Source organism: Neofelis nebulosa, chromosome 4, assembly GCF_028018385.1.
Source record: "Neofelis nebulosa isolate mNeoNeb1 chromosome 4, mNeoNeb1.pri, whole genome shotgun sequence".
Taxonomy (NCBI): domain Eukaryota; kingdom Metazoa; phylum Chordata; class Mammalia; order Carnivora; family Felidae; genus Neofelis; species Neofelis nebulosa.
In genome coordinates this window covers 130,036,712-130,062,879 of record NC_080785.1, presented here as the reverse complement: position 1 = coordinate 130,062,879, position 26,168 = coordinate 130,036,712, and the positions used below count along the sequence as shown (strand labels likewise).

At 46.1% G+C, this 26,168-nt stretch overlaps 1 long non-coding RNA gene across 2 annotated transcripts in view; it reads left to right on the top strand.

Moving 5' to 3' along the window:
• The window catches only part of LOC131509902 (uncharacterized), a 60,457-nt gene extending 38,394 nt beyond the window's left edge, over positions 1-22,063 (top strand). The window contains exons 2-5 of one of the 2 annotated variants that reach the window (XR_009260767.1): positions 9,283-9,346; positions 16,220-16,394; positions 19,092-19,175; positions 21,607-22,063. This is a non-coding gene — a long non-coding RNA (uncharacterized LOC131509902). The remainder of the gene's footprint in view (positions 1-9,282; positions 9,347-16,219; positions 16,395-19,091; positions 19,176-21,606) is intronic. The other variant, XR_009260768.1, reaches the window with a different exon arrangement.
• The last annotated feature ends 4,105 nt before the right edge of the window (positions 22,064-26,168 follow it).

Here is a 26,168-nt window from a genome sequence, read left to right as displayed (position 1 = left end):
CAGGAAGTCACCTCACAGGAAACAAAGCATATCATTTATGGCGCTTTATTCACGTTAAAGCATTGCCGGACTGCTTCACAAGCTCCCAGAGACTGGTAACATGTCACTTGTAGAATCAAGTGATTCTACACTTGAATAGTGTGGAACCCTATAGACAGAGCTCAAACAGGGCCTGACAAGGTTAACAGTGTATGGGCACAGTATTACATTTCCCATAAACAGATCCCCTTACTGAGCTCTAGCTCTGGATCAGACATTGTGCTAAAGGTCTGAACGCGTTATCTTCTTGACTCTTCTCATCAGTCTGGAAGGTGGTTACCACCATTATCCCCACTTTGAAGATGAGAAAACTGAGGCTCAGGAGTCTAAGTAACTCAATCTCTGCTGTGGAGTGGAGGGGGCCTCCAGCCAGGTCTGTGCAGCTCCACACCATAAATTTCTCAATAAATATACTGCTCCCTGGGCATGTGGTAGGGCTGGGGGAGTGACAAAACATCCCACCTATCCATCCCAGCATAGCAAAGAACTTAGAAATAAGGAAGATAAAAGTCACCATCTGGGAGTTAAACCATACAGTTGGCCCCTAAGAGATCAGATCAGCAAACTGCAAGGCGGTTCTCAAGGATACCATGGCATCTACGTCTGTAGGAATGAAGGCATTTGCATATTTAAAGAAAAAAAAATTGTGTCCCTTTGAAGGAAGCTTAACTATCACTAGTGGAAGCCCTCAAAAAGAGGATTTAAAAAAAAAAAAAAGATTTAATAATGCCCCCCCAAGCACCACCTGGGGGGAGAGGCGGGTACTCCAAGTTTGCTCTGACCAGTGGCATACCCTGTTAGGCTACTCATTCACTAAATTCTATTTGTACTGCACCTGCTATGTGCCAGCCGCTGTGCTGAGCACTGTCCTGGCACTCACGGACCTGATGTCCTAGTCAGGAGGCAGGTTTACTGTGAACTAATGAAGTCTGAGCAGGGGGGCCCTCACCTGCCTGGGCCTATTCCAAGAGCCCTTATAGAGCATTTGTGTGGCCATGTGATTTTGTGAAATTTGCCAGTGTGAGACACTTCAACAGCCATCAGTTAGGCCCACTGTCTCCGCTTGTCTTTCCTGTCTGTATTTAAAATAAATATTCACTTTTGTGTTCACTTAATTTGGTTCTCCAGGAAGCAACCCCCGGGACAAGGACAAGAAGAGTACACTTGGGTTACCTGGGAGGTACAGGAAGCCCTGGCAGGCAAGTGGGGACCAAGACCAGGAAGGGCAGTGGGCCCGCAAAGGCTGCGTTATCAGGCCAGCTCCCTGTGTGAACACCTAGAGCTTAATCCCATGCGGGCCTTTGGGGAACAGGCTGTTTTAAAATATAGGTTTTAATATTATTTAGGTGTGGAAGGGCCAACAGATCAGCAGACGACTGGGACTGGTTAGCTTGTTACTCACAGTTCCCAAGAAGACAGGGCAGGCCACGCCACGATGGGCCACGTGAGGCACCAGCTTCGGTCGGGACACAGAGCATGGGGGAACTACAGAGAGCCTTTACTGCGAAATAGAAAGGATGAGGCGGGATAAGCAGGCTTATGACTACCCTGTTTGAATCATCTCGGTGGGCTCTGGGACATAGGGCTGTCCCTAGCTGTCTGGTGCGTGGCCCTCAGGTGATTCAGGCAAGGGGATAGTGCAGCCTGCAGTGGCAGAACCCAATGAAGGAGGTGGTTGAGGGGAATGCTCTCTGGACTGGTTGGTTTGCATTTGAAAGATACACTCCAGGGTGAGTTTTTCCTCTTTGGCTGGCCATGGGAGGGGCAGCAAGCTCCCAGATGTTGCCACAATACAGAAAATAAAGACATGGGTGAATGTGCCCGGTAGAAACCAATCACAGCAGCCAACCACGGATCAGGCCCACTTTGTGGGCAAGGCAGTCACTGGCTGAGGGCTTCTGGGGATGGTGAGGGGAACTGTTTCCCTAGCACTCTTGGGGGGCAAGAAGCTTTGGAGAAAGAAGGAGGTCCTGGCAGCTGAACCAGCTGGAACATACTCAAGTGCCAGGACCTTGGAAGGGGGGCATGGGCCGGACACCAATAACTCGGCTCCCTGCACCTAATTCTACACTTATAACTGTACGTTCTTTTTTGTCAAGAAGGCCTCCAACACTGTAGAGACTCTGGCTCTACAAAAGTGCGTCTGTCTCTGTGGGAGACAATCAACCAATATCTGATTGTTATGGGCAGAACTTCGTCCACGCACAGATTTGAATACTGAAGACCTAGCCGGGAGTACCTCAGAATGCGACTGTGTGTGGAGAGAGAGTCTCTAAAAGGTAATCAGGCCATTAGGATGGGTCTTAATCCAATGACTGGCATCCTTCTAAGAAGAGATGAGCACACAGACATACACAGAGGAAAGGCCACGTGAAGACACGGAGAGAAGGTGGCCATCTGCAAGCCAAGCAGAGACCTCAGAAGAAACCAACCCTTGCCAACACCCTGACTTTGGACTTCTAGGCCCCCAGAACTGAAAGGAAATAGATTTCTATTATTTCAGTCATCCAGCCTATGATACTTTATTACAGCAGCCTGAGCAAACTAATATGAGTTATTGAGATATGATTGGCACACACTGGTGTCGAAGAACCTCCCTTCGCTGGATCTGGCCTTCCTCTGTGGCCTTGGGGTTATTTAACTTCCTACAGAGCAGGCCCCAAGCAGGGTGGAGGCCACCGCACTCTGGAAGACTCATGTTCCTTCTTCTTCTTCTTTTTTTTTTTTTAAGAGAGAGAGCAAGCAGGGGAGGGGCAGAGAGAGAGCCCAAGCAGGCTCCACACCGTCAGCATAGAGCGCGATATGGGAGTTGAACCCACGAACCGTGAGATCGTGACCTGAGCTGAAATCAAGAGCCGGAGGCTTAGCGGACAGAGCCACGCAAGCAGCCCAGGCTCACGTTCCTTCTAAAGAGAGCAGCCATCCTCAGTGCCAGCTGACTGTTCCCACATCTGCTTTACCCAGAGAAGCCAGAAATCTGCATTCTGTATGAAAACTCCTTATTTCTCAAAGTTGGTAATGAATTCAAACATTAAAAAAAAAAAAAAACACTCTGGAGGCCAAACAAAACAACTCTGCAGGCAGATTGCACTAGCACCCACAGTTTGCAACTTCAGGCTGTATTTCTTTCTCGCAGGGAGCCACAGAGTGCCCATCCACTGGACATTTCTGTCTTGTTGTCAATGAATCATTTGGCATTGACCCAGGAGTCTGATTAACCGGGTTAGAAATCCCAAGTCTGCCAGTCACTAGCTGCAGGAGCTCGAGCAGACCACATCACCTCTTGTGCCTCAGTTTCCTCATCTGCAAAGTGGCAGCCTGGGTAGATGACTTGTGAGCATCAGAGGCATGGTCCACAAACAGCTGGGTGTGCAGCAGGCGTCCAAGAAGTGAAAGCTCTCTACGTCACCCTCGCTGGTTTGCTTTGTTAGCGGTTGTCAGCCTCCCGGGAACCCTGCAACAGGCAGGACTGAGTCTCTGAGCCCCTGGGGCCTGTGATAACTGAATCACAAGGTAAACATTGCCTGGTCAGGACCCTGTCAGGCTGCTTGCCATCCTTTCCTAGGGATGACCTGACCTTGAGATACCCTCCTTTCCAGTGTCTGCACACTGAAATAAATCACTGTTGGTTTGGTATTACAGGGTCCACAGTGCTGAGCGTTTAAAGGCAGGCACTTTGTCCCTGATTAAAAAGAAAAAAGTCACTCTTTCAGGGGCATCTGGGTGGCTCAGCCTGTTGAGCGTCTGATTTCGGCTCAGGTTATGATCTCACAGTTCCTGATTTCGAGCCCCCATTGGGCTCACTGCTGTCAGCACAGAGCCCGCATTGGATCCTTTGTCCCCCACTCTCTCTGTCCCTCCCCTGCTCACACTCTCTGTCTCAGAAATAAGTAATCATTAAAAACAACAACAACAGGAAACCAATTTGACAATAAATTTCATATTAAAAAAAAAAAAAGACTCTTAACCATAGAGAACAGATTGAGGGTTGATGGAGGGCGGTTGGTGGGGGATGGGCTAGATGGGTGATGGGCACTAAGGAGGGCACCTGTTGTGATGGGTACTGGATGTTGTATGTAAGTGATGAATCACTGAATTCTCCTGAAACCAATGCTATGCTCTACATTAACTAATTAGAATTTAAATAAAAATATGAAACAACAACAACAACAAAAACTTTAAAAAAATCACTCTTTAAAACGTAAACCCTGACACTCACTTCCCAGGCATTGGATCACAGTGTTAAGGGGCTCCAGAAGGCATCCCGGGGTCTGCCGTTAGACTCACTGCAGCACATACGTTCGTTTTTAATTCCCGGCCAGACACACGAAGACGGGAAGATACTGCCAAATATTGATCTTGCGAAATGAGACACAAATCAAGCTAATTCTGTCCACCCAGGCTCCATTCCCACAGGTGGGCTAGAACAGCTGACAGAGCCTGAGTCTTCCTTTTTCTTATATTTTTCACTCTCGGCCCACGGATCAATCTGAGAACACAGGCAACAGTGTAGATTCGATGAGCACGTTCTTACATGAATATGGGGAATATTCTTGTGCGCGTTTTGCCTGCTAGAAGGGAGACCGCATAGCCACGTTTTGGAACTGAGGACTTTGAGCAAGCTACTTAACTCTCTGAGCCTTGGTTTTCTTATCTGTGAAATGAGCAAACAGTATTGCCGACCTCACTGATAAGAGGAATTCACAAAGGGTATGTGAACTGTTTAGGGCAGGGTTGCACTTAGTTGCTACACTGTGCCCTGCCCTGAGCTAAGCACTTTCCTTGGATTAACTGATTTAATCCTCCCAACACCCTTTGCATATGGATGACCATTAGCCTCATTGTACCACCAAGAAAAGGAAAACACAGGGAGGTGAGGAAAGTCACACAGCAAGCAGAGGGGAGAGCCAGGATTTGCATCCCGGGGTCTGGTCTCAGTGTGTGTAGTCTTAACTATAACAGGAAGGTAATTTATTTTCATAAATTACCACAGATTTATTTATCTGTTCAGCAAATATTAAAATAAGAAATAACTAAAAGTGGGCTGAATACTGTTTATAAATTTAAGTGCTGGATGTCCTATGGGCAGAACAAAGAGACCTGAAGATGGCCTGTGGAGCCAGGAAATAGCTTTTTGGTTGCATAACTGGTCAAGCAGGGAGGAGAATACACAGATGTGGCTAGGATGGGGCTTCCTCACCTATGGCATCAGAATCCCCCTGGAGGCTCATTGAACCCAGCCCCACAGGAGAGCTGGGGTGGGGTCTCTACACTGTCATCTCTCTCTCTGCCCCCACCAAGCTCCCTGCCCCTTCTCCAGCTGGTCTGGGGAGCACACTTTGAGGGGAGGAAGCAATGAAGGGGACGAAGTTAGAAATGGCTCAGGGAGACAAGGGCGGCAAGGCCAGAGGTCTCATTTCCTAGTGACTCTAACCCCTGAGGTCTGGGATAGTGTTCTCCCCATCCATTGGGCAAGAAAGGAAATCAGGCCTTAGAGCAGTGAATTTGCTTGCCACAAAGCTTTGCAGTGGGAGAGGCAGGATGCAAAGCCAGGTCCGGGATGAACGGAGAGCCTCCCCCAAGAGTCCCAGGGAGCCAGCCACAGGAAAGGAGGACCACGACATGCGTCTCGGCCTCCTGGCACTCCATAGCACAGTCTCACACCGACTTTCAGGTTCCTGAGAGCTGTGGTGCAGGCAAGCAGAGCTGAAGAAAACCAGCTCTGTCCATACTGCCCGCCCCGTCTAGGGCACTGCTCCTTCCCCAGGGCTCTTCCTTCGGGTGGTGTTTGGGAGCAGGATACTCCGAACCTGGGATTGTTTTCCTGATTCTCTCTGGCTCAGGAAGCCGAACAGCTCAGGTATTTCAGAGCAGGACAGATCCATTAAGAGTGTCGTAGGAGGGGGGACCTGGGCGGCTCAGTTGGGTAAGCACTGACTAGATTTCTGCTCAGGTCATGATCTCATGGTTCTGGGGATGGAGTCCTGTTCGGGCACCGTGTGCTGTGCGCTGACAGTGCAGAGCCTGCTTGGGATTCTCTCTCTCCCTCTCTCTCTGCTCCTCCCCTGTACTCTCTCTCTCTAAATAAATAAACTTTAAAAAAAAAAAAAAAAGGAACTAAAATTTGGGGAGGTGATGGGGCATGGACAATATTACCCTTTGATCCTTACAGCCTTTTAATTCTGAGCTTCCAAAAAGGAGGCTGCTTTTGCTAAAATCATAATAATTCAAAATTTTCAAACTGCTTCAGTAAAAACAAGGCAAAACATTCACAGGATCAGACACTAATGGGTGCTCCAGGGGTTCACAGTCAATAACAGTAGTTACTGGGTTGGGGGGAGGGTTTCCTAAATGCTGTGCCAAATATTTTTTCTTCGTTATCTTATGTAGATCTCATGATTGGATCAATCATTCTCAGGGGTGGATGTTTTGCTTTGCTCATTTTACAGAGGGGGAAACTGAGGCTCCAAGTGATGGGGTACCTTGTCACACACACAGTTCACAGGGGCAGAGCAAGTCTTCAGGTGGAGCTGACGCCCAGTCCCCGTTCTAGTTTCCCAAAGCTGTAGAATCTTCCAAAGTTGCCATCCTCCTGTACCACACTCCTCTTTCTTCTCTCCTCCTCTAGAATTCAATGGCCGAAAGAGTGGGCCCACTGGAATCCGACCTGGGCTGGAACCCACACTCCTTGGGCACATATGAGCTGTGACCTTGAGTATACACCCTTGAATTAAGCAAAACAGGGAATTTACTGGTGGTATAACTGAAGAACCCAGGAATATACCAGCTTTCAATTTGGTCTAATCCAGAGGCTCAGATCTGTTTTCTCCCTCTCCATCTCTTATGGCTATGCTTCCAGACTTTTGGATTGATTCTAGATGGGATTTCCCTTCACACAGGCAACATGGCTGCCACACTTTTTGCCCCACATCTTCCCAGGTTCCTGTTCATTAGGAAAGCGCCTCAGCCCTAACAGTCCCAGTAAAGGTATGTTATGTTTCAGTGGTACTAATGGGGTCTCTGCTGAATCCTGAGCCAATCCGTGGGGGTCAGAGGATCATCACGAACTGACTGGCTTGGGCCGAGTCATGAGCTTTAAGTCTGAATCGGGGATAGAACCGCCTCCCAAGCACATTTGCTGACAGTGGGGAAAGGGGTGGTTCTTCCAGGAAATTAGGGAATAGTTAGCACAAGTCTGAATAGATTTCAGACATGCTTGACAAAAGAGCAACTTCTCCATGCCTCAATTTCCCCTTCTGTAAAATGGGAATTATTGTAGTGTCTTAGCTCAGGGTGTTGTAACAAAATATCACAACCTGGGTGGCTTAAACAATAGAAATTTACCTCCTCCTAGTTCTGGAGGCTGGAAGTTCAAGATGAGGGTGTTAGTGTGGTTCGGTTCTGATGAGAGCTCCCTTCCTGGCTCAAAGGCCACCTTCTCACTGTGTCTTCACCTGGCCTTTCCTCCATGCACACACATGGAGGGAAAGAGTCCATGTTTCTTCCTCTTCTTGTAAGGACACTAATCTCATCATGGGCACCCCACTCTCATGACCTCATTGAACCTAGTTTCCTCCCACAGGCCCCATCTCCAAACACTATTGGGGGTTATGTCAACATATGAATTCGGGGTGAGGGGATACAATTCAGTCCATAGATGTTAGCATTTACCCTATTCAGTTAATGTAAGAATTAAAAGATAATACTGTAAAGTTTCTTATAGCATTTGGCCCTTATTAAGTGCCAGTTAATAAACTGTAGCTTATAGATTATACATTTTTTGTTTTAATTATGTACAATGAAATTCATCTATTTTTATTTAATCAGTTAATTTATTTATTTAAGAGAGAGAGTGAGCACAAGTGGGGGAGGGGCAGAGAGCGAGAGGAGAGAGAATTGTAAGCAGGCTCCACGCTCAGTGCGGAGCCTGATGTGGAGCTTGATCCCAAGACCCAGGGATCGTGACCCGAGCTGAAATCAAGAGCTGGACGCTCAACCAACTGAGCCATCCAGGTGCCCCCAAATTCACCTATTTTAAATATAGCACTTGATGAATTTCAGTAATTCTATGTGTCAGTGTAACCACCATCACAATCAGGATGTAGAGAGCGCCTTCACCACAGAAGCACCTTCCAGGACCTTTGCATTTGGGCCTCTCCTGTGACCCCCAGCCCCAGGCAACCACTAACCTGCTTTAAGTCACTACAGTTATGCCTTTTTTTAGAATTTCATCTAAATGGAATCACAGAGCAGTTTTCTGTCTTTCGTGTTGGACTTCTTGCACTTAGCATAATGATGTTGAAATCCATTCATGTTGTTATTGTGTATTAATACTTTGTTCCTTTATATTGCTGTGTAGTATTCTAGTGCATGGATAGACCGCTGTTTTTTTAACTATTCGTAATTGATGGGACTCTTTCTAGTTTTTGATTATTGTGAACCAGATGCTAAGAGCAATCCTGTGCAGTTCTTTATGTGAACATATGTTTTCTAGACTATAAGATTTTTATGGCAGGTTGTCTGGTTTATTTCACAGTGTTCAGAAGATGTTTAAATGTTTAAAAATCATTTGTACCAATACCTGCTACAACATAAAAGCCAGACATGACATGATCCTACTTATATGGAATGTTGAGAATAGGCAAATGGATAGAGACAGAAAGTAGATGGGTAATTGCCTAGGGCTGGGAGACTGGGGGAAAATGGAGAATGCTTGCTCATAAGCTTTGCTCTAAAATTGATGTTGGTGATGGTTGCACAACTCTGAATATGCCAAAAATCACTGAATTGTACACTTTAAATAGCCAAGCTATGCTGTGTGAATTCTATTTCAATAAAACTGTTAAAAATTATTGGTTAAATGAATAAAGGATGAAATAATTGGACGATTCCATGTATGAATGAGGACTCTTGTTCCCTGACTGTTTAATCACTCCAATACCCTTTGGTATTTATTTGTAATTCAGCACAGGTACTGGACATCTATTAAGTGCCAGATATGGTGCTAGGGGCAGAGGGTTCAAAGACAGAGGAGACAAAGACACACACTGGAGAGGCGGAAACAGACTAATTGCAGCTGCAGTAGCTAACAATGATACGTCACTTGCAATGCTGCATTCACTTATATATTCTATATTCTGATTGTAAATGTATATATATATATATATATATATATATATATATATATATATATTTTTTTTTTTTTTTTTTTTTTTTTTTTTTTTTTTTACTTAATCTTCACAGCAATCTTGGAGGAAGGTACTAGCATTACTTGCACTCTTCAGATGGGAACACTGATACAGAGAGGGTGAGTAATTTGCCCATGGTTACCCAGTTAGTAAATGATGCTTCTGGACTTGAAGTCCAGGAAGCCTGGCTCTGTGTCCATGGCCCTGATCACTGTGCTCCACTGTCAATTCAGGGTGACAGTGCTCCAAGGGCAAAGGTCCCAGCCATGGCACAGTGTGAGAGCTGAGGGCACTGTCATGTCTCCCCTTGGGCTTGGGCTCTCAGCCCTGCATCAGCCTTTACACTTTCTCCCTTCCCCCCGCTTCCTCCCCACCTGGTCAGCCTCTGGCCCCGACCACACACTGCACACTGAAGAAGGGGCCCCGCCTCCCAGACCTACCTCTGACATCAAGTACTGCCTCATTCCCTCTCTGTTTCTATTCCTCTCTCTTAACAGAACAGAAACTGCTTGTTATGGACTGAATTGGGTGCTCCACAAATTCATATGTTGAAGTCCTAACTTAAAAAGACACTAGGTTTGGAGATAGGAACTTTGAAGAGCTAATTAAGGTTAAATGAGGTTATGGAGGGGAGGTTCCTGATCTAATAGGACTAGTGTCCTTATTAGAAGAGGGAGAGACACAGGGAAAAGGCCATGTGAAGACAGAGCAAGAAGGCAGCCGTCCGCAAGCCAGAAAGAGAGGCCTCACCAGAAACCAGCGCTGCCAGCACCTCGATCTTAGATTTCCAGCCTCCAGAACTGAAAAATAAATTTCTGTCATTTTAAGTCCCCCAGTCTGTGGTATTTTGTTATGGAAGCCCAAGTAGACTAATACATCATGACATACCTGCTCCTCTCAGAGTGGAAGCAGGCCTGGCCCTGGCTGGGAGACACGGTGACCCTGGAGAGTAAAGGTCTGCTCTCCAGGGCCCTTCTTGGAAAGTAATGGGCCCTTCTTGGAAATCCCACCAGACAGCAGGTCTCGTCAAACCAGTGCTGTGCTGCCACTGGTTCACAGATACCCGAGAGCTGACTGTAAAATTTTCAACAAACACGGTCATTATTAAAAAGTAAATTACATAAACATTTATTAAATAAATTATATTAAACATAAAGACAATAAATACTCAAAACCACCCCTTCCTAAGTATTTTACTACATTTTACTGTCGTGTATCTACACAGTGGGTAAACCATACAACCGCACATCTCTTCCTAGATCCCCATTCAGGTACATGGCGTTGGTGGCGTAAAAGAGGTCAATTTGCAGGTGTAGGTGTATTTGCACCACAGACAGTGGCAAACACTTTAACTCAGAGCTTCATCTATTGTTTTGTTGATTGTCTCGACTTAAGAAAGTGATTGAGAAAATGTCAATAATCAGGTGCATAAAGTATATAGTTGTTAAGTTGCAAGTAGCACAAAAATCAAGGAAATATTCTTGAGGTAATCAAACACTGCTATCCAGTTCAGCAAAGAAGTCACTCATGCCACTGATGAAAACACGTCTTCACTGTTTCACTTCCATCTTACTCTGCAACATAAGCAAAATCATCAACCAGTCCGCCTGCTGGAGTTGCATCCATTTGTCAGTTGAAATCGTTGGCCAGATACTGATAAAGGAGGTGGGCAGAAATCAACAAAAGCATTTTGTGAAAATCATTTGCCTATGTGGATGTACAATATTGTTTGTTTAACTTATACTAAATTGTGTAGTGTATTTATATACTCCAATTGCATAGTATGTTACATTTATTTATGCAAAATTTCATACTATACGTTACTAATATTAGTTACATGTACACTAAATATATAATATTTGCAAGTACACATATATATGTACATGTGCAAGTACATATATAGATATCTATGTACTTTTGGTGGGGGAGGAGAGGCATTTATTAGGCACGTAATTTTTTAATTTTTTTTATTTTAACATTTATTCATTTTTGAGAGACAGAGCACAAGCAGGGGTGAGGCAGAGACAGGAGACACAGAATCTGAAGCATGCTCCAGGCTCTGAGCTGTCAGCACAAAGCCTGGCTCGGGGCTCAAACCCACGAACTGTGAGATCATGACCTGAGCTGAAGTCTGACGCTTAATCGACTGAGCCACCCAGGCGCCCCAGGCACTTATTATTAAACATTCAGTTGCACACTGCAGTATTAAATCCTCCCTATTTGAGGCGACTGGGGACCAGGGAGTGGAATGTCTGCCCCAAGTCACATACCCGGGGCTCCTGACCCCCTACCCTGGCTGCTGCTCCCACCTCATTCCAGCACCTTGGAAGTTATGGAAGGACAATCCAGAGAGACGGGAGGAGTCCCTGGGATCCCATCATTTCTATTTGTTCCTGAAATCCTCTTGGTGCCATACAAATAGAGCTAAGCCATAAATCCTAAGAGGTGCATAATTTCATTATTCTTATTATGCTTAATTAAAACAACGCTGAGCCTGGGTTAGTGATTAACTTTCTCTCCACCTCCCTCAGACTCCCATTAGGGTAATTTGTTTCTGAACCCTCTGAACAAACACAGGCCAAGATTTTGTTTTTCCTCTATTTTGGTTATTCTTTATGATTTTTTTTAACCCCTCAAGAGTGTGGCATACTTTTTGTCAAACTTGTCCATCTTATTCTTTGAGATAAACCTTACTTGAGAAAATGGAAAGGAATGAAGGGCATGGCAGACTTTGGTTCAAAAACAGGTCTGACACCATTTAGGAAATGAATAGACCACCTACACACTGGGGAAAAAAAACAATCACATTACATATAACTGAGAAAAACAATTAGCATATATAAAGAATTCTTTAATGTCAATAATAAGACAGACAATCCAATTAAAAATGGACAAAAGGTGTGGGGAGCCTGGGTGGCTGTCAGCTGAGCATCTGACTCTTGATTTTTGGCTCAGGTCATGATCCTAGCATAGTGAGACTGAGCCCCATGCGGAGCTCCATGATCACTGTGGAGCCTGCTTAGGATTCTCCCTCTCTCTCTCTCTCTCTCTCTCTCTCTCTCTCTCTCTCCCCCCCCCCCCCCCCGCTTCCCCTCTCTCCCATTCATGCTCTCTCTCTCTAAAATAAAAATTTTTAAATATGGGCAAAATATTTGAACAAACACTTCACCAAAGAAGATGTACTATTGGCCAAGAGGCTCATGAAAAATGTTCATTATCATTAGTCATTGGGAAAATGAAAAATTAAGCCATGGTGAGACAATGCTAGACACCCACTTCAATGCTTGAAGTTAAAGAGTTTAATTTCAAGTTAAAAATACTGGCCATACTAAATGGTGGTGAGGATGGGGAACAAAAAATCTCATGTACTGCTGGTGGGAATGCCAAGTGGTCCAGATGCTTTGGGAAACCATATGGCCATTTCTCATTAAGACGGTGACCATACAATGCAGCAATTTACCCAAGAGAAATGAAAACGTATGTCCACATGAAACTTGTACCTGAATATTCACAGTAGCTTTATTTCTAACAGCTAACATGATCCAAGTGTCCATCAACAAACAAACGGATAAAGACACTGTGGTCTAATCATTTAATAGAATACTCCTTAGCACTAAAAAAAAGGAATATACTCTTGATATACACAATAACATGGAGTAATCTCCAATAATTATGCTGAGCAAAAAAGCTAAGCATAAATGAGTACCTGCCATGATTCCATTTTACACCACATTCTAGAAAAAGCAAAAGTAGGGGTTCCCAGGGGCTGGAGTGAACAGACTACAGAGTAGCACAAGAGAAGTGTAAGGGGTGATGGAAAAGTTCCACACCTTACGTGGGTAATGGATACATGGGTGTATCCACCTGTCAACTGTATGTTGAACATGGGTGCATTTTATTATATGAAATTTATCTCTCAACAAAATTGATTCTAAAAGTACTAGCTGTGGAACCTTGGGCAAGTTAGGCTACTTTTCTGGGCCTCAGTTTCCTCATCTGTAAAATGATGATAATGACAGTTGCTACATCATAAGAATGAAAGAAAAGATATGCAAGCACTTAGAACATGGGTGTGCACAAGAATATTGGCTTGCTTTCTTTGTTGATTTTGGTTTTCATTACATTATAAATGGCCATATAATAAGTATCCCTTTGTTCAACCATTCAATAAATATTTAATAAGGACCTACTACATTCTAGGTGTTGTTCTAAGCACTTGAGATAGATCAGTAATCAAAACGAAGAGTCTTGCCTTCTTGATATTTAAATTCTACTAAGAGAAGACAAACAGTAAGTAATAAAGATAATAAACAAATTATATATAAAGTTACAAGATAATAAATGCTGTGGGGGAAAAACGAAAAAAGGGAATACGGTGACAGACAAGACTGTTGAGTCAGGGCTCATGCAGCCTGCGATTTTAAGTAGTATAGCCATAGGTTTTACTGAGTGGATGATGTTTGAGCAAAAAGTTGAAGGATACATACTTTGGAGGGAAAGGAAAAAACACAGGCAGGGAGGCAGCGAAGGAGGAATCATAATTTCCCGATGTAATCATTTGTCAACTAAAACTAAACATGATGGGCATTAATTCTACAGGGTTGGGTTGGGGGATGGGGGCGGTCACGCTCTTTCTGCTGTACCAGTTCGATGACACGGGAGCATAAACACGGAGAAGGCGACGAGTGAAGAATGGTTACGGATCACAGGCAAGGCACGTTGGCACACTGAACCCGAAACAACCAGATTCAAAAGTCACCTAGGCCACCTACCCACTAGCTACGTGACCTCTGGCATTTGACCTCTCAGAGCGATAACGGTCCCTGAAGAGTGCAAGAAGGGTCAAAGAAGACAGCACGGGGACGAAGGTGCTGGCATGACTCCCGGGGCCTTTCTTCCTGAGCCCCCTCTGGATCTGCACGGCTGCCCCACCTTGCTCATCCTCCTCATCCGGCCACCGCAGCCCCGGAACGACAATTACTGCGCTGTTCTCTGCAGCCCCGCCGCTGCTTCCCCGACTTGCCAATTAGCATGGGTAATTTCAACACCTCTCCGACTAGATGATTTTAAATTCATATTCAATAATTTATGGAAATGAATGCTGGTATTTTCCCCTCCTTTTTTTTTTTTTTTTTTTTTTTTTTAAAGCACTTTAAAGAGACGGCCCAATCTTCTGACACTTGACACAGCTGATGAGCAATCTGCCCGGTGGCGGAGTGGTTCCACTTTTGCTGGAGCCCAGCCTCCCGGGGAGACCCAGGAGGAAAGAAAGCTTTCTAAAACATTTCAATTGTAAGTGGAGTTCATTAGTTTGGATCCCATTACAATAAATTATTAGCCACAGCTTTAAAGCTTAACAAAATGGACACCGCAATGATTAGAGTCTCCTCTGTTTGCACAAAGACCCTATAATAAACCTACACTTGATGGTAAGAACAGCATATTGGCCCTCAACCGAACCAGTTATTTGTCCCAAAAGGGAAAGCCAAATTCAATTGTCAACACCCCCCACCCCCCGCCACCCCACCTTTTGACAAAAAAAGTAGGAGTTGGGTCTCTTCATTTCCTCAGAAGAACATTACCACTACGTCCCTGGGCAACTGTGATCATGGCAGGTGCCTGCTTAAAACTCACCACAGTCTCTTATCACTCTGAGGAGAAAGTTCTGTCAAAGAATAATGTTCTGATGAGGAAAACGCCACTCTTTTTTTCCTCCCAGTTCTATTGATAATCGGCATATAACATTATATTATTATATTCATTTTTTAAGTTTATTTATGTATTTTGAGGGAGAGAAGGGGAAGGGCAGAAAGAGAGAGGGAGAGAGAAAGGACCCCAGGCAGGTTGCAAGCTGTGAGCACAGGGCCCGGTGTGGGCCCAAACCCATGAACCATGAGATGATGACCTGAGCCAAAATCAAGAGTCAGTCGCTTAACCAACTTGAGCCACCAACATTGTATTAGTTTAAGGTGTACAACATAATGATATTTACATATATTACAAAACCATCACCACAGTAAGTTTAGGTAACATCATCCAGAACTTTGGCGTCTTGTAACTGAAAGTTTGTACCTTCTAATCACCTTCACCCACTTCACCACCTCCCAACTCCTGCTCTGGCAGCCATCAATGTGTTCACTGTTCCTGTAAGCTTGGTTCTTTTAAATTCCACGTATAAGTGAGATCATACAGTATTTGTCTTTCTCTGTCTGGATTATTTCACTTAACATGATGCCCTCAAGGTCCTTCCATGTTGTCACAGATGGGAGAATTTTCTTCTTTTATATGGCTGCACAATATTCCATTGTGTGTGTGTGTAATATATATACATACACAATGTGTATATGTAGATACTCACAATGTATGTATACAATTGTGTATATGTGTGTGTGTGTATATATATATATATATATATATATATATATATAACCATTCATTGGTAAATGGACACTAAGGTTTTATGTCTTGGCTATCGTAAATAATGCTACAATGCACATGGAGGTGCCCTCAAGACAGTGATTTCTGAAAACCCAACTCTGACACTGATGAAGAATAAATATGTGTCAAACATTGATTTACTCATTAATGACAGAACTAGTGATATTGTAGAGCTGGTTCCAGCAGCATTTGATACAGTCCCTCACAAAAAGTGTACAGAAGTGAGTTTTAATTGACTTGCTCATCTTCCAAGCTGGAGGCAAAACTGACTAACGTCCTTCATAGTGATGAAGTGATCATCACTGGGGTTACCTTTTCTACGAGACAGAAAGCACGGGCTTCTCTGCAGAGGACAGCTATCTACAAGCGTACATGTAACCTCCCGGAGATCAGCCCCAGTCAGTTCATAGCAAAATCAAACAAAGGTACAATCCCAAAGACAATTAAGTCATTCTTGGGTGGGCCTGGTAGATAATGCTCTAGTCTGACACTGAAAGAGGCTATAGTCTTCCTTTTTACCATATTTCTAAGTTTTGGACAATTTTTCTTAACAGTTCTAAGTCTTCAACATGGTGGACAAAATGAGCTTCCTCCTCTGCTCCTAGCCCTGTCGGTACTGCTGCCCGCCTGAGGCAAGTTCCTTCTCATTTCTGGACCACACAGCTGCTTCCTTGGATGGAATCACAGACTTCTCCCTTCCCCAGGTCTACTGTACTTGAGGTCTCTCAGGTAAGTCATTTCCTCAAGGGAATCTTCCTAACTCCCCTAGGCTAGGTTAGCCTTCCATAGGCCTAGTGGTTGAAAGTCTGGCTCCCTTACTGGAATAGAAATCTCCTGAGAGTAGGGGTGCTTCTGCTTGACTCGTCACTGGATACCTGGGGCAGAGCTAGAACCGGAGAGACTAAGGCAGAGGGTAAAGAGGGTGGTGGCACCCTTGGGTCATAGCCTAGGGCTCTCTCTGCTCAGGACCCAGAGACTCCACACTTGGGGGTTTCATGTCCAGTTGAGCCACCGACGTTCCAGGAAGTTCATGTGAGGGCAGGCTAACAGGTCACAGGGACACATGGAACCTCTCAGCCAGGTGGCCTCCCCCTGCAAATGGGAGGGGTGTGACTTACCTCCTTGGGCCCATCTCTCAATCTTATATTTGGGCTCTTGAGCAGAATCCAGGAAAGCAGTGTATTCTTCCCGGCACAAACTCAGGGTGACGCTCATGTGATTACGACTATGACAGATTGCGACGAGACACCACGGGATGATTGAGGGCTTCCTCTAATCACACCAATTGATATAAATTACTACGTCGGCCGCCCCGAGCGGCATCTGTGGGATTTACACCTCATTAGATCAGCGGTGACAGAGGAAGCAACAGGGTTGAGCCCTCCCCTCCTCAGGAGCAGTCTCTGTTCGGGGCAAACACGGAAAGTGGCAACGGGAGAGTAACATCAAAAACCTCCAGTGAACAACGGCAACAGAGCTGGACGAAATAGAGACTAAAATAGTCACAATTCTGCGTCTGGGGGTTTCTGATCTGAATCAGCTCTTTACACTTCTGTCAGACTCCTTCCTCCTTCTGTTCTTTCTGAGGTCATGCCAAAGCCCCAAGACCACAGAACCAGGTGGCCCGGGGAGAGCGCTGACAGGGACGCGACTCTGAGGTCTGGGGAGGCAGCAGAGGCAGGAATCCAGCTTTGCTGGGGCCCATGCCAAGCACGGCTCCAACCTCCCATAATGTCCGCCGGCCGCCCTCGGTAAATAAACCATGGAAGGGAACGTACAGCTGTGTGACAGACAGGGCTTCCAGACAGGCCCCCGGACCTCCAGCCGAGCCTCGGCCCCCTGGCAAGCCTCCCTCCTGAGCTGTGAGCAGTGCCGGGCCAGCTCCCTGCCAACCTGCTGGAGGCCCATAGGATACAAACAGGAAGGCAGGAAGCCAGGAAACCTGGATTTCCTTATGGGCTTCTAGAGGCAGAGGGGAGGAAGAGATGGGGGGGGGGGGGCGGAGGTGGGCAGGAGATGAAGCCAGGCCACAGGTTTAGGCACACACATCAGAGCCAGGAACAAATCCCAGACTTGATTGCAGGGTCAGGAAGTTTTATGTCACAGTTATGTTTTAGCAGTGGTGGGTGTTTTGGTTTTTTTCCAGAAGCGGTCCCTGTGTAGACTGTGGGAGGACAACGTCAACAGGTGGATGTATCAGGTGATGGATGGGGACTAGGTCACAGACAATAGCTCAGCTGATTACATCCGGCGGAACAGAAGTTATGCTCACCTAGAAGGTGCCTAGAGAGGATGCTCTCCCCGCCCTGCCCGGATGCCCTGTGCACACATCTGCAGTCAGAGCAGCCCATCAGAAACAACCGTGACCCTCCAGGAAGGCCTTCTGCCAACTGGAACACATAGCCTGCCTGCAGGGCCGGCAGAGGAGCCCCAGGAAGCAGCCCTAATGATGACTGACGGGGCAGTAGGATGACTCAGGCGATGCTCCCTACTGTGCCCCAAATGTATCTACAAGGATAACCATCTTGATGCACACCGGGATGGTTTCACCCCTTCCCTGTCTTCCCTACTCCCTACCGGTGCTTCCTGGGATCACCTCCCAGAAGACTCACACTGCAGTATTTCTCTCCAGGTCTGCTTCCAGGAAAACCTAAACCAAAGCAGCGCCTTTGCAAAACTTATTAAGGGGCATCCATGGGTGGATGTGAGCTCAGGGGTGCAGAGCTTGGCAAGAAACCTTTCTCTGGTCTGAGTAAGTCCACATCGTGGTACTGATGGGCAGGTGACGTGTGGGCTGGATTTCAGACACCACCTGACTCCTGCTGTGCATCTCTGCCAGAGAAAGAGGCCCCTTGGCAGCTAGCATATTCACCACTTCTCTCTGCTTGGCTTCACAAAGGAACAATTTACCACTAATCTATTTTTGAGGCATATCGGAAATTCCAACACATACTCATGACAGTCTGAACATTCCTAGGAATTCAAGGAACAAACAGGGTGTGGAAGAAACAGAACAGGGCTTGAGCGTGAGTGCTCTGAGTTCAAATCCTGCCTTTGCCACTTTGGGGCGACCATTTCAACTCTCTGCAGTTTCCATTTCTGCAACTGAAAGAGAGGATATGATTGCTTGGGGCATAAGGTTAGGAAGCAAACAACCAAACACGAGGGCAGAAGATGTCCTTTCACACTTAGCCCTCCTCGTTCCTCATGCTGAACTTCTGAAGCGGTCAGGGCCTGACTGGGACCCATGGGCATGAGTCCCTGGGGCCCCCTGACATTCAGAACCAGGTCAGCCCCCAACTAGTGTTGAAGGCTCACTGCTGTTGAGGGCCAAGAGGTAAATATGTTAACGGAGAGGAGGCCACTGACCAGGTGGTGATGACAAACCTCACTGTCCCATCTGTCCTTGACCTCCTCCCACTGCAGGTTGGGCATGAGAACAGCTCCTTACTATTCCTTTGCTGAGTGAGGTGATGCATGAACCAAGGCCCCCGAGAGACCCCACGCCAGGTGAGAGGACCAAGCCTTCCCTCTTTATTTCTTGACTCTTGTGCCCCCCGAGGGTAACATCCACAGCTGTCCCTGGGTTTCTTAGCAGGGCCTAGTGGGTTTGGCACAGCAACAGGTCTTCCTCGCCTGGAGGTGCTGATTTGAACACAAGCAGCAGACCTCCTTACCTGAGCGCACACCCTGCCAGGCTTAGTACTGCGACCAAGAGAAACTGCCAGTAAGACCTGTGAGAAATAAGACTTCCGGAAGCCTGGAGACCCCTCGAAAGTACCTCCTCCAGCTCCCCATATGCACAGCCACCCAGGCAAGGATGCTCTGTCCACTAGGACACACACACGCATATGCACACACACACACACGCACAACAGACAACACGTGGCCACAGAGTCCGGCTCTCACAAACATGTTAGAGACCAGGAAAGAATAAAAGGTGTGGGCCTAAAATATGCAAAGAAAAATATGCAAAATCAAAATGAATAAATGTGGGGAACCTGGGGGAGCTCAGTCGGTTAAGCGTCCAACTTCAGCTCAGGTCTGATCTCACTGTTTGTGAGTTCAAGCCCCACCTCTGGCTCTGTGCTGACAGCTTGGAGCCTGGAGCCTGCTTCCAATTCTGTGTCTCCCTCTCTCTCTGCCCCTACCCCACTCACACACTCTGTCTCTCTCTCTCTCTCTCTCTCAAAAATAAATGAACATTAAAAAATTAAAAAAATAACAAGATGAATAAATGGTTCATTAAATGTCTACAGACACTGGGTCCACTGGGTTCACTATCTAGTTTTGTTTTCATAAAGATTTTATTACGTCTGAAAGAAATTCATGATTTGGTTACCTTGTTTTGCGTGAACTTCTAAGGAGGCATGATGACTGCTTACAAAACATAGCCAACAGTAAATTAAGTGAGTGACTGTTCATAGCCAAATAAGTTCAAAAGCAAATTCTAAAAATTATTTTTAAAAAAATGCAGGGATCCCTGGGTGGCTCAGTCGGTTAAGCATCTGACTTTGGCTCAGGTTATGACCTCACAGTTCCTGAGTTCATGCTCTGCATTAGGCTCTGTGCTGACAGCTCGGCACCTGGAGCCTGCTTTGGATTCTGTGTCTTCCTCTCTCTCTGCACCTCCCCAGCTCATGCTCGCACTCTGTCTCTGCCAAAAAGAAATAAACTTAAAAAAAATTAAAAAATGTTGCAGGCCACTGCACTCCTTTAAATAAATAAATGAATAAATCTCCATATTGATATGGATGCATTATGATATATAATATACAATATGTATGTATATGTATGGTATGTATTATATAATATATATAAATTATATACATAATCGATAATAGTACATTATAAGGTTTGATCTAATATATCCTGTAGGGTCAGGTTCTAAAACTAAGAGTAACTAGGGCCAATAAACATCTTGAAATGGCTTGCTATATGTCAATAGTTACAACTATTGTTAGTTCTCAGGGAACTCTTTACTATTGTATACACCTTCCAGTGAGGACCCTATTATTTTTTTAACCCTGGATATGCAGACTTGAAAGTCAGTCACTGGTCACTAAAGATGTACACAAATAACATCTTCTTCCTTAGAATTAAGAGACTTCACGACCACCAACCCATAGGCCTTCCTCCCTCTGGCCTCTTATCCTACAGATACGCTGTTTCCTCCAGAGATTTCAGGAAGTAGGCTGAGTTCGCAGGCAACTTAACCTCTTTTTAGACATCTCTGAAATCTTACTGCTGAGCCCCTTAAGGTCCCCCCCACCTCCGCCGGAGCAGCCACCATGCATGTGCAAGCTATCGCGGCCACCCCATCTTCCAACCTTGATTCTCAGAGGCTGCACCCTGTGGGCCCTCCACTACTGAAAGGCCCTCATTCCCCACAAAGCCACTTCCACCCCATCACAGTTTCTGCCAACCTCTTCAGAGCAAAAGATGCGAGGGGCCATTAAACACAGGCCATTAGCAGAGACTGAGCCGAGTGGCACCAGGGAAATCCCCTCACAGTGGGGGCATCATTTAGACTTTGGTTTTCATGCCACTTCAAGAAGCAAATTGATTTCAAATGCACACTTTAGAGCCTCTTGCTTACCCCATCATCTCTCCAATTAAGGCAAAAGCCTCAGGGCAGCCGAAAATTCATTATGAGGAACCCACAGGCAGGCCTGGGTTGGAGGTGCCCTGGGCAGCTTCTGGGCCCAGGGAGATGCCGGCAGCGCGACTGGAGACAGATGGGTGCTGGGTTTGTCGATGAATAATTCACACCCTCTGAGAGCCCTGCTGATAGTTGGCATCAAAGAAGAATTCTTTCCAAGCCTGGCCACTGTGCAGATGGGTGGGGGCTCCGGGGCAGAGGCCATGACAAGCTTGGGGGGGGGGGTGGGGGGAGAGGGGAGAAGCTGCATCCACTGATTGTGTTTAGACCCTCTTCCAGGATCTCCAGCAACAAACAAGCCACTTCCCCAGGATGGGTGGTGAGTGCTTCTTATCAACACGGCAAGCCTGGCTCCCGGAGGGCTGTTGAATGAGGCAAGAGCCGATCTCTCTCCACCTCCTTGCAAAGCTTTGCTCCTTGATCTCCTCTACCTCCTGGTCCCAACCAGCCCTTAGGAAGTCACTGCTGGTCACATCTCACAGAATCACAGGCTCACAGAAGTACAGAACTCAACTGAAGAAGCATTAGGTGTGTATGATACGCCAGGCCCTGTGGTAGGGCAGGGGATACAGTGTAAACAAAATAACAAAAAACCCACATTCTCATGGAATTTACATTCCTTTGGACAAAATCACCATAAATCAGTACGATCTAGTCTCCTCTGGTGGAAGAAAAAAGAAAAGGGATTGAGGCCCAACTGTGGGTTTAATGCTGTGCTAGGAGCTTTATATTTCTCATGTAATTTTTTCCCCCAACCACCTGGAAAGATGAGATTATGACTCCCATTCTACAGGAGAAGAAATGGAGGCCCAGATAAGCTTAGTAAGATGCCCAAGGTCACAGAGCTAGTAGGTGAGAAATCCTGATCTGTCTTCACAACAGGTGAAGTGCGTCTATCAGGAAGCCTCCCCCCTTCTCTAGCTCGTATAATCCGTCTCCCTTCATTTGTAATTGCGATGTTTAATAACTTTGTGAACCTGAGCGAGGGATGCAGTTTTCTCATCTGTAAACTGGGGTTGACAGCACCTATCTCCTCAGATTGTCAGGAAGATTAGAGGTGACCAGGCCTATAGACCCTTTGTCCAGAGGGTGATACTGATAAGTACTCAATACATGTGAGCCATCCTGAGTAGTAGTGATGGTATTTTAATATTTGATTTGATATGAACAATCACACATAAGGAGAAAATGAAAAATTGTAGGTGGCAAACAACCTTAATAAAGGAATAAAAGTGTACTAAGTCAGAGAGACTTACTAGGAGCACACTAAGTCAGACCTACAGAAGAAAAAAAATGGTCACTGTATTATGAATATCGTAGGTGTTCAGCAAGCTACTGCCTTCCGACTCTTCTTATCATAACCATAGGACATGGCCAGGAGGAATTCTGAATTGTTAGGTGTGCAGCCTGATCCCTCATCCTATGCTGGCCATGATGACCTCAGTGAGTACTGCCCAGAATGGCTATGGGTGACAGTGCCAGACGGATTTCTCAACCTACAGGGCTCGGCTCAGATTCAGTAAATGCCGTGGGCTCCTTGTTTAAGTACTGGCGATCTAGAGCCAGTCTTGGTTTAAGCTTAATACCACAGCCTCTTGTTTTCCTTATCCACGCAAAAGGTCACAGGGTGATAAGCTATGCTCCTTTAGTGCCTTTCAAATACCTTTTCCACCTTTTGTTGTGTATCAGCTTTTGCTGCCTAACAACCCATGTTAAAACTGAAGTGTTTTCAAACCTCTATCATTTATTTAGCTCACAATTCTTAGGGCTGGCAGTCTGGGCTGGGCTCAGCCGGGTGGTTCTTTGGCAGGCCTCATTCTCAGGGCTACTGTCAGCTTCCAGAGAAGCTTGGGCAGGCTGGTCTATGGGGCCTCAGTGGGCACAGCTCATCTGGGCTTTATGTATCATCCCACAGGCTAAGCTGGACTTGTTCACACGATGGCAAAAGGGATCCGAGAGTTGCAAACTGTTTATGCATCACATGTGCAAACATCCTGGCGGTCCAAGCAGCTTGCTCTAAGTCCAGAGTCAGAGCCCAAGGGCACAGAAAATTACATGACAAAAAGGGCTGTGGGCACCAAAGGAAGGCATCCAACACACCAAGGAGCCTGGTAAAACCCTGCATTGTTCAGGATGTATTTGGATACAAGTAACAGAACCCTACCCATGTCAGCTTGACTTAAAAAAAGAAAAAAGGCAATTTACTGGCTTGGGTAATGGAATGATCCAGGGTTGAACTAGCTTCAGGAATGGCTGAACGCTGAGGTTGATATGATATCAGATCTCTCGCTCTCCCTCTCTTTCTCTCTCTTTTCTATCTCCTTCCTTCTTTCTGCCCATTTCTGCTTTCTTGTATAGGATATTCCTTTTCCAGGAAGATTTCACCCACATGATTGCAAAGATAAACATCAACAGCTCACAAATAGCTTCCTTCCAGTTTACCAGTTGAGAAGAAAAGCATCATTTCTAATAGCTTTGGTCAAAGTTCTGAAGAGGACTTTCATTGGCTGGCCATTCATCTGCCCATCCCTGAACCAATAATTGTGGCCAGAGGTACAGAAATTTTGATTGGCCAGACCTGGGCCCTGGGTCCAACCCTATGACAGATTTACAGGGTACAATCAGCCCTTAAGATAGGCAGGGAATAAGCAGTATTATTACAGAGAAGGTCAGGAATGGCTTCCCTGAGAGGATTCCAGACAGGTGACTCAGGTGATTATGGGAAGATGCTTAGGATGACAAGTTTTTTAAAATGCTCAAAAAATAAAACAAGAAAAGGTCTCCCAAGATAAAAGGCAATAAAGGTATTCTCCCAAAAGTGGGAGAAGAATGTGTTATATGGTTATATGTGTTACATGTTCTGGAAAGGCATCTCTGGTAGGCTTTTTACCTCTTGGTCAAAAATAACCCACTGAGACAGGCTTGACCTGCTGTGTTATCCATCTCTGGAATATGAAATCTCTCAGTTTATTGTTTCCTGGACTTTGCAAAAAGGGCCCTTCCTGCAAAACCTCCTCCAGGACGGTTTGGAAAATCCCAGAAGCCCTAGGCCTGGTGTCCAAGATGCTACTGGAGAGGTATCCATTTCCTACTTCTCCTAACCTGGGAGGTCAGCAAACTTTTTCTGTTAAAAGCCAATTGTAAAGTATTTTAGCCTTTGTAGGCCAAGAGGCCAGCTCACAGCTATTTTGTAGGTATTTATAGAACAAGAGAGAGAACAAATTTGTACAAGTTCTTTTCAACCGCTTAAAATATATTTAAAAAATAAAAAATATAGTCCATTTGCAAAGCTGCACAGAAACAGGTGGCAGGATGGACTTGACCTTAGAGTGCCAGTTGGTCCATTCCTGCCCTAAGCCATCGAAAGTGGCAGGAGGGAAGACAGATACTGTAGGATCCAAATCAGAGCCACAGAAAGAGAGAAGGGGGGGGGGGGGAGGAAGGAAACCAGTGATGGTAGGTAGAGTCTGAGAGAGAGACTGAGGAAGTCTGGAGGGAGAAAGAGGACTCTTTCGGGGCAGTGACTACAATAAAACAGTGACAGAGAGCAAGAGAGTGAGGTTATGCAAGAGAGATCAGAAGATTTGACAATATTTGCTGTGCTTTGCGATGAAATTCACAAAGGACTCTAGTGAATACTCAATTGCTTTTTGGTTACTGTGGTACTGGTACTGGGTTGTCTTCCCCGCCCTTTCTTTATACGATCCACACCTGAGTCTGGGGCCACAGCTTTATGTGGCTTTCTTTGAGCTACTTTCCAATATTCTATTTGGGTTAACACTCCTCTCCATCCCAGTCATCCCAAGCAATCTGGTTCCTTCACTCATCACATCCTTCCACCTGGGATACACTCTCCCCTCCCCAACCACCCTCCACTTGACCAACTCCTGTTTATCCTTTCTTCAGAGATCTTTCATGACTCCTGGAATCTCACTGCCCTGTGTCCTCACCCTGTAAAAGCCTGAGTGCCTCTTGGGTTCCTTCCTTCAAAATGGGGCCACTCCTGCCTGTCCCTGTAGAAAGCGAGGCAAGGCAGAAGCACTTTTGCCAACTGTAAAGGGCTAGGCACGTGGAAGCTGATATTTGGCCCATTTTTGGTCTTCTCTGCGTAATCCTCTCCAGGTGATACTTTCATGGTCCCTTCGGGCCAGATCTCCGCATGCACAGTGTTACTGGGAGGGGAATGATACGCCTGTGATTTAGGGATCACAAACAACAACAGTTTAGTCAGCTTGGGAAAAGGGGGAGAACGGGGTGGTGCTGACCTCTCCCTTAGAGCCTCCCCAAATTCCAAGTGATTCTTTTTACATATCAGGAAATTCTGAGTGTGCCATGCTCAATGAAAGACGCAGGTGTCTCTTCTCCCCAGCAGCTTCCAGGCTGCTACCTTCTCGAGCTCGGCTCAGAACTCCATCTGAACCTGCCTCCTATAAATCTTAAATAAAACAGCCCCCTCAGTCGACAGTAATTAAACAGAGACTCCGCCGCGGCGAGCTTGGCATCCACACCTGCCACTGGGATCCCCTTTCTCCAGGCACCTGCGCTCGGCGGCCATCCCACCCCACCCTCCCCCGGCCCGCTCGTGCGCACGCGCAGTCAGCTCCAGCGCGCGCCGCCGCCTCCGGCCGGCGCCCGAGGAACAGATGGAGCAATCATGCTCCTCATTCCGCCAGAAGGGCCCCGCTACTCTGGGGGGAGTTCTGTGGTTGTAAGACACATAATTAGACACGTCAGTGGACAATGCGGCGGATTAGAGGGGGTGGGCTCGCATAAGGGAGAACAGGCATCCTCATTGATCTGTGGCGCGCCGAAACGCCCGGCGCTCCCACCCACGCCCGGCC